A 9,759-nucleotide genomic window follows, 5' to 3' on the forward strand; every position below is an offset into this window, starting at 1 on the left:
TACGTATGTGTGCTGTTTATTTATTTGAATTCTCGCATCGCATCTTGGCTGTCTGAGGAGCTGTTACCTTCATCATAATACATTCAGCTTCGTTTTGATTATTTTCACGTTTTATTTGCTATAATTCTCGCATCGTAGTTCAGCTGTCCGAGTAGTTGTCACCCTCACGCCATTGCAATGTGCGAGAACCAAGCCTGACCGCCTGTTGAACCTGTGGAAGCGACCGTCATTTCTCAGCAATGGGACAATAATAATAATAATAATAACGATTACTTATATAGCGCGTAAACCTCGTGGTGACGAGCCCAGAGCGCTTATTAATTGAAATGAAAATGAAAATAATGATGTTATACTAATATGGGTTGTTAATTTGCTGTAATCATTATTATCTCATTTGTAATTGCAGTGTGTGAAAAACTTTTGAGTTGAACGTGCTAAGGTAAACATTCAAATAAATGCACGCTTATTTATTTGATGCGTTGTAATGCGCGCGCGCGCGCGCGTGTGTGTTTTTGTGTATGTGTGTGTGTATGTGTGTTTGTGTGTATGTGTGTGTGTGTGTTGGTGTGTGTGTGTGTGGAGGGTGTGTGTGTATGTATGTATGTATGTGTGTGTGTGTGTGTGTGTGTGTGTGTGTGTGTGTGTGTGTGTGTGTGTGTGTGTGTGTGCATCTGTGAACTACTCTACCGTGTCAGAAAAGCGTTGTGTGTATGCTTGAACACTTTTTACATTTATCTGTTTGTCAGTTCGAGGCTTTTCTTGCTGTTTTCCTCTGTTCATTTTCTGAGTACGTGTGAGACCATTTTAAATGAATGTTTCAATTGATATCGCTAGGTTCTGTCAATGTGTGTGTACCCCCGCGTTTGAACGCGTGCAGGAATGACAGTGAATAACAGACGTGTACATGGTCGATGGGACTCTTGACAGACCTCTAAAGACGTACTATTTACCACAGACAAGTTATTAATGTTTTGCCGCATTTTAGTCAACGACATATCGTCCTTGTCCGATTAAAACCTCGTAACTCGATTTTTTTGCGAAATCTACTTTCTTACATCAATATAATCTACGATTTTTTCTCTATTTTTTGGTTATTGTGGTGAAAGCCTAAGATCGCTGGAAGTCAGTTAAAAATGGGTATAAACATACCTCGTATATCATTTTGGCAAAACCGCGAACCAAAATTACACGTAACTTGAGTTACGAGTGTTTTTTTTGTTCGCGTGTTTTTCAGTTTTGGCCGATGCAAACCTCGTATGTCGACTTACACGTTTTCTAATATCTAAACACGGCGGTAAATGAACTGTTTCCGTTAGATACGAGGTTAAAGTAACATGTCCGTACGCTCAGAGTTTAGGTAAAATTAAATATTGGCGTCATTTATGAAGCTAGAAGTGCCCACATTACGTATTGTGTAGTAAAATGACACTCTACGACATCATGCAGTTATTGTTCAAATGATTTTTTTGTTTGTATTTTCCTTTGCTGAGTACAAAAGCATAACTACAAAGAGAGATTAGGCAGTTAAAGTATTCTAACATATCTCTTAACTATGTAACAGTTCAGTCCTGAACTTCTGATCTTATTTGTTAGCTGAAGATGTACAGGTATGCATATGTCACGTACTCAATCAATCAATCAATCAATGACGCTTATATCGCGCATATTCCGTGGGTACAGTTCTAGGCGCTCTGCAGTGATGCCGTGTGAGATGAAATTTTATACGGCCAGTAGATTGCAGCCATTTCGGCGCATATTTACCTTTCACGGCCTATTATTCCAAGTCACACGGGTATAGGTAGACAATTATTAACTGTGCCTAAGCAATTTTGCCAGGAAAGACCCTTTTGTCAATCGTGGGATCTTTAACGTGCACACCCAATGTAGTGTACACGGGGGGAGGGTTCGGACACCGAAGAGAGTCTGCACACAAAGTTGACTCTGAAATAAATTTCCGCCGAACCTGGGATCGAACTCACGCTGACAGCGGCCAACTGAATACAAATCCAGCGCGCTACCAACTGAGCTATATCCCAGCCCACGTACTGAAGTTGTGTTATACTGTCTGAATGCAGTCCGTCATGTCTGGCAGTGGGTCCTTCACACCTGAAAGCCAATTCTCTTCGCTTGAAGATCTTAGGTTGATGTGCTGTGTGTGTCTGAATAAAAGTTCTATACCATGGGATTTCGAAACGGAACTTATCATAGATGACATCACTGTTCGTATGGACTCTGATTGTGTTTCGTGGGTGTACTGTGTCCATTATCATGGTCAGTTTCATGTGGACTGCATTGACCCAACAACTGTAAAGCATGACAAAAACTGTATCTGCTCGACTTGTTTGCATTAGGAGTCATGTTTTCTCTGTCTGGTGCAAGCTCCGCATGAGCGAGCAGAAGTAAATTTATGGTGCAGATTTCGCTTTGAAACAAAATCACTATCTTCCAGGAGTAATGGAAGTAGTGAAGCAAACCAAACATTGTGATTCACCAACCACAAAAACTATGAATGCAACGTTTGTTGTGAATCCAAGTACGGAAACATCCCATAGCATGTGTACCAGATGCACATTCAACGCAAAGACGAAGCTTGCAAATAACAGAACATTGACAAGAGGGTTGCTAAAGAGAATGGTGATGTCCAAGTTTTCACCATGTATCTGCAGGTCGACTTGTTGGCCCTATGTATATAAGCAAATGACAAATACTTCAAGGCCAAGCTGTGCTGCCACTACTGTCTTCACATTGTACAACTTGAGTGACACAGAGGTTACTTGTTACTTTTAGGATGAGTCAAAAAAGATAAGTCAAAAGCAACAGTTGGCGAAACAACCAAGGCAATCATTATCTACAATGACGGCTGTGGGTACCAGAACCGCAGTTTAATAGTCTTGGGAAACGCCCATCTTTACTTTGCAGTCAGTCAAGGAAAAGTCGTTTTCCAAAAGTTTCCTGAGAAAGGTCATACCTGGATGAAAGTAGACTCTGTACACCCAGCTATCAAAAACAAACTAAGGAGAAGGCAGATAGTCTGGCCTGCCGAATACGTGGAAGTCATCACCTCTGCAAGAAAAAGGCAACCTTACAAAGTTGTCCAGGTAGCCCACACATTCTTGAAGGACTTTCTTGATCTCAGACACTTCTGGGGATCCATAATTGGTGGATATTCGCAGTCCGAAGTACCTGCCTGACGGTACTTGTCGCTACAAGCTCATCTATTCTGAGGAGTGGTGGCCTTTTTCACAAAGAAGAAGGAGAGCACTTGGTGAGCCCGATATCATCCCCCAGCTCTACTGAGTACGGCTGACCATCAAAGACATAAAGTGGCAGCATCTTCAGCATGTCAAGGAGGTTTTTCCAGTAGATTCATACCAATACACATGGTCTACCCTGTGGTCGTTAAGCTCTGCATTCTCATGAGTGGTCATCCTGCATAACTACTAGCTGTTCAAGGACATTTAGATGACAATTGCATTCAAACTAAGATATCTCATTGTTTTCAAGGAATACTCTGTTTTCTGTGCATACAAAAAGGCTCTTGTATGGATGTTTACGCTTTCCTGCAAGCAAAGAATGTTATGTACTGATAAGCTTCAGTTTACACTTGGTTTTGTTTGTGTGTTAATTGACAAGGTTGCAAGGAGACTGCAAGGACATGTTACACAAGAATGATTATACATCGGTTTGTACATTAAAAAAACAAATGAAAATTGTGACAAAAGAACGATTGTGTGTTTACTGCGTATTAAACATTGTTTTTGTCTTTTTTGTTCTTTGGCTATGTTATAAAACCTTGTAAGTCTTCAAGTTTGGTCGGGTTTTAAAAAAGAAAAACTCGTATCTTGCAATTTTGTTGAATATCGTGCGTTTTAATTGTGACCAACACTATTTAATTACACACAGTAATTTGTTTGTGTTCGTAGATCATGTGCAGAAAAAATTGGCTTATTTTGATGACAAGTTATTTTTTAAAGACGTTTTTTGTGTTTTTCTCGAAACGCTCAAAATCGATTTACGAGGTTTCAATCGGACAAGGACGATATGTGTGTAGCTTGGATTTGTAAAAGAAACAAAACCGAAATAAAACCGAAAGCTACCTTAATATAGCTTCTAAATAGAGAGTTTGTTGACATTATTCGTTTGGCCTTTCAAATAACGTAACACAATCTTCTTGGTTTTTTGGGGTTTTTTTTTCCGCTGTTTTTTTTTTCTTTTTTTCTGTGTTCTCCTTCTTCTTCCTCCTCTCCTCTCTTGCTTGTCCCGACCCTTGTTCCTTCTCCCAGTATGCTCTCACACCGTTCCGTCCCAGCATTCACTGCCACATCCACATCTGAAATTCGTTCCGCCGCCAGATTTGGCGATTTTACCGACACTCCTGGGAAGGATGTCAGGCCGCTGCGGTAGGCTACCCTCGGAAGATGACACTGCACTGTTGCTGAGTCACTTCGACGGTGTTCAGTATTGGTCCTGTTCCGAGCTAACGGTTGCAGACCGCTACCTACTAAGCCCCCTATTGACGACATTGACTGTTAAGTCGCGGAGCCAGACTGAGAGAGCGTCTCCTCAGAGAGCAGACTGCCACTGCGTCCTTCCGTCGACCCCCCGGAGCATCACACGTTGAAGGCTGGCAGCAGAATATTCAGGAATGGATTGAAAGCTCTGAGCAGGAAGGGTCACAAGAGCCGAGACAAGTTGTGTTTTATGTTTTTTTGGCGCTTTCTGACTCAACCAGCGGTGTTGGTCAGACACCTGGGCACCCTCACAATCGCATTCGTGAAGTGAATGACACTCGGCTGTGTGATCCCAGCCTTCCAATTGAAACTATAGTATATCAACTCTGGATAGGAGTCGACCGAAGCCCGAAAAAAAAAACCACTCCCCTTATGGGATTCGAACCACGATCTCCCGGCCCGCAATCCGATGCGCTGACCACTGAATGCTCCACGGAAGCCGGTACAACGTGAAACGATCTATTAAATCAGGGACCTGAATCATCTGCAAGAGGGTTTGATCATTTTTTTGTTTTTTGTTGTCCTTACACCTGTTCCTTGTTCCGGTGTGCTCTCACACCGCCCCGTCCCTGCATTCGCTGCTCCATCCACATCTGAATTTCGTTCCGCTGCCAGACCTGTCGATTTTACAGACGCTCCAGGGATGTCGGGTCGTTGCGGTAGGCTACCCTCGGAAGTTGACACTGCACTTCTGCTGAGTCACTTCGACGGTGTTCAGTAGTGGGTCTGTCCCGAGCTAACGGACTCAGCCCACTATCTACTATGCCCCCTAGTAATGACATTGACTGCTAAGTCGCGGAGCCAGACTAAGTGAGCGTCCCCTCCAGAGAGCAGACCGCCACCACGTCCCTCCGTCGACCCCCCAGAACGTCACACGTTGAAGACTGACAGCAGAAGTACTAAGTATTCAGGGAAGGATCGAACAGGAACACTGAGACCAACCCAGCCAGCAAGACATTAGCGGCCGATAGTCGGCCGAACACCCTTCAAAAAGTCGGGCCGGTGACGTCAAAAGAGACGACGCGGGTGTTGGCCCGACTAACTTTTGCAAAGAGGCAACGAGGCGGCCGACAGGCGGCCGAACACCTGTACTATGGCGGCACGCATCCGGTCCGATGTTAATCGGCCCGATGACTTGTTGGACCTGCGGCCCGACACCTTATGCCGACATCGGGAAGATATCGATTTCAGCGGGAAGACATCGGGACGATGTCGGCATAAGGTGTCGGGCCGCAGGTCCAACAAGCCATCGGGCCGATTAACATCGGACCGGATGCGTGCCGCCATAGTACAAGTGTTCGGCCGCCTGTCGGCCGCCTCGTTGCCTCTTTGCAAAAGTTAGTCGGGCCAACGCCCGCGTCGTCTCTTTTGACGTCACCGCCCCGACTTTTTGAAGGGTGTTCGGCCGATTATCGGCCGCTAATGTCTTGCTGGCTGGGTGCAGCTACAGATACAACAGAATGTACAACCCCCCCCCCCCCCAAAGTGTAACAGTGCAAAATCCACTTACAGCTACAGCTACAGCAGTACAACCCCCCTCCCCCCAGTGTTAAAGTGGAAAACAAACCTACAGATACAGATACAACAGTATGTACAACCCCCCCCCCCCCCAGTGTAACAGTGCAAAACACATCACCAACTACAGATACAGCAGTATGCAGAACCCGCCCCCCCCCCCCCCCCGCCTCTACCGCCCTCACTGTAACAGTACAAAACACACATACAGATACAGATACAGCCGTATGTACAACCCCCCCTCCCCCTCAGTATTACAGTATAAAGCACACCTACAGCAACAGATTCAGCACAGTATGTACTACCCCCCCCCCCCCCAAGTGTAACAGTGCAAAAATTACTTACAGCTACAGCTAAAGCAGTATACATGTACACCCCCCTCCCCCTAAGTAACAGTACAAAACACACCTACAGCTACAGATACAGCAGTATGTATACCCCCCCCACCTCCACCCCCAATGTAACAGTGCAAAACACACTTACAGCTACAGATTCAGCAGTATGTACAACCCCCCCCTCCCCCAACCCAAGTGTAACAGTGTAAAAAAACACCTACAGCTACAGCAGTATGTACACCCCCCCCCCCCCAACTGTAACAGCACAAATCGCACCTACTGCTACAGATACAGCAGTGTGTACAACCCCCCCTCCCCACCTCCCCCCAGTGTAACAGTGCAAAACACACCTACAGCTGTATGTACAACCCCCAACCCCCCCCCCCCCCCCCACTGTAACAGTACAAAACTCATTTACAGCTACAGATTCAGAATTATGTACACCCCCCTTTCCCCGCTGCCACCACTGTAATAGTACAAAACATACCTACAGCTTCAGATACAGCAGTATGTACAACACTCCACCCCCTTCCCCCGTGTAGAGTGCAAAACACACCTAGAGCTACAGATACAGCAGTGTGTACAACACTCCACCCCCTTCCCCCGTGTAGAGTGCAAAACACATCTAGAGCTACAGATACAGCAGTATGTACAACCCCAATCCACCCCCCTCCCCCCCCTGTGTTCAAAACACACCTAGAGCTACAGATACAGCAGTATGTTCAACCCCCCCTCCCCCCCTACTGTAACAGTACATAACACGCCTACAGCTACAGATACATCAGTATGTACATCCCCCCCCCCCCCAAGTGTAACAGTACAAAATACAGCTACAGATTCAGCAGTATGTACAACCCCCCCCCCCCCCCAGTGTTACTGTGCAAAACACACCTACAGCTACAGATTCAGCAGTATGTACACCCCCCCCCCCCCAAGTGCGCATCAGTGCAAAACACACCACCGCCAGCTACAGATAGATCAGTATGTACAACCCCCCCCCCCCCCAAGTGTTACAATGCAATACACACACCTATAGTTACAGATACATCAGCATGTACACCCCCGCCCCCCCCCCCAAGTGTAACAGTGCAAACCACACGTACAGCTACAGATTCAGCAGTATGTAAAAAGCGAAATCACTTACTCGCTCCATCCGTCGGTTGTCCTCGAGTTGACGTCAGCAGCTCTGATTGTCACTGCCAAGACTCTGACTGGCTACACAACTATTGAACTATCACCGCCACCACGTGGCACTGGGACCAGCACTCAGATTGAGATCCCGAGGCGACATTCGTCTCGTATAACATATCATCAATATGCTGTCCAACATTCGCAAGAATGTCTCTTCTTTCGATATTAACTTGAACTAAGAAAACAAATAAAATTCGCTCACGCGGGAAAGTAGCAGCCATGTTCAAAACTCAATCTTGTTTACCGTAAGGAAAGCTATTTGAGTATTTCAAGTATATATGATGGCGTATTTTTAAAATGTAAAACTCATGGTTTGAGCTCATGCTGTATTTGATTGCAAATATACAAACAAAACTTACAATTAATTATCCTACTCCTATGTGAAAAAAGTCAACAAATATGAATAATTTAGTTTCGCATTTGCAGGGTCATGTCACGCCGTTGATGGCCCAACGTTTGAACAGGGGACGTAACAAATGTTAAAATAATGATAATAAATTTGTTATCTCCCGTAACTCTGCATATTTTTATCGACAGCAACATTGCGTCGGGCCGATGTCGGGGTTTATTACGTACATTTGCCGAGTTTTACACACAGTCAAAACGATATATGCGCGACAACGGACGACGACACACGACATATGACGACGTCACCCGACTGAAATCGTCAGTCGGCCGACGAAAGCTTGCTAGCTGGGAAGGTCACCATGAGAGCTCCGGGCATGAAGGGCCACAAGAGCAAGGACATTTTATAATTTTGGATGATTAATGAGATGAGGATGATTATAATGATGATGCTATGGATTTCCAATTTGGTTTGAGACTACGTGACAGGGCAGCACTCTACGCTTACTGTCATAATATATCCTGGTGTCAACCAGGCCCGAGAACTGCCGCACCTGCGGTGTTGGTCAGGTATACAGAACCTGAGCACCCTCAAAGTCGCATTCGTTAAGTGAATGACACTCGGCTGTGTGATTCCAGCCTTCCCATAGGAACCATAGCATGTCCACTCTGGGTAGGAGCCGACCGTAGCCCGAAAAACCCACATGACCCTGATGGGATTCGAACCCACGACCTCCCGGCCCGCAGCCCGATGCGCTAACCACTGCGCCACGGGGGCCGGTAGGGTTTGATCATTAATTCTTGATCATACCTTGTTATGGGTTTTACATTTGTTAGGGACACTAACACTGATTTTATTGAGTATGCCTGCTGCCTAAATGGCGGGGTAAAAACGGTCATACACGTAAAATTCCACTCGTGCAAAAACACGAGTGTACGTGGGAGTTTCAGCCCACGAACGAAGGAGAAGGAGGAGGAGATTGAGTATGCCAACGCCATATTCACAAACGTGGTGGAAAGTAGATGTTGTTCAGAGAAAACAAAAGCAGACAAACATCCGCAACTAACCAATTATATACAGAACAGTTTGAGAAAACGAGAGAGAGAGAGAGAGAGAGAGAGAGAGAGAGAGAGAGAGAGAGAGAGAGTTGTATAGGTTGTTGTGAAAAGACAATCCAACATGACAGTAGCCTCCCTTGCTCTTGACCGATTTCTTAGACTGGGGTTAATGTGTTCTTCTTTCGAAATGAAAAGCGATAAAATCGTTATCGTTAGATTTGACTGCGATATCCAGATTTGCTGAAATCATATCAGATCGAGGCGTGAGCCGAGATCTGATATGATTTATCCTTTCGAGACATAGGCACTGATAAATCTGGATATCGCAGTCAAATCTAACGATAACGATTTTATCGCATTTCATTTTGGAAGAAGAACCCATTAACCCCAGTCTAAGAAATCGGTCAAGAGCAAGGGAGGCTACTGTCATGTTGGATTGTCTTTTCCTGCTTTCGCAACTTTGCTGCTATAACTTTCATTTTTCGAATACTCTTTCGTTTTCTAAGACGTAAATAAGGCATCTGAAAAAAACAAAGAAAAGAAAAATATTGTGCAAAGAGTTCATGCTAAAAAAGGTTCAGTGGAGGAACACGGAACAGCATTTGCGGTTGCTTGCAGACATTTAGACTTCAAAGGCTTTAATTTGGCAATTCTAAACGATGGCAGGAACGAAAGTGCCCCGGACTGTATCAGTGAAGTCCTCTGGCTCATTTTCTGTGTTGTAAACAGCTTCGAGTTCTTTGTCGTTATCGACGGACTGCAGTGTTGATAATGTTGTCGAATCGCCAACTGCAGACGACACA

The 9,759-nt window shown here is 45.1% G+C and overlaps 1 non-coding gene across 1 annotated transcript; it reads right to left on the reverse strand.

Moving 5' to 3' along the window:
* Positions 1 to 8,602: 8,602 nt before the first annotated feature.
* On the reverse strand, positions 8,603 to 8,676 carry Trnar-gcg (transfer RNA arginine (anticodon GCG)). The gene has a single exon. It is a non-coding gene; the product is annotated as a tRNA-Arg (tRNA).
* Between the last annotated feature and the right edge of the window lie 1,083 nt (positions 8,677 to 9,759).

This window comes from Littorina saxatilis, linkage group LG8 (genome assembly GCF_037325665.1).
Source record: "Littorina saxatilis isolate snail1 linkage group LG8, US_GU_Lsax_2.0, whole genome shotgun sequence".
Classification (NCBI taxonomy): domain Eukaryota; kingdom Metazoa; phylum Mollusca; class Gastropoda; order Littorinimorpha; family Littorinidae; genus Littorina; species Littorina saxatilis.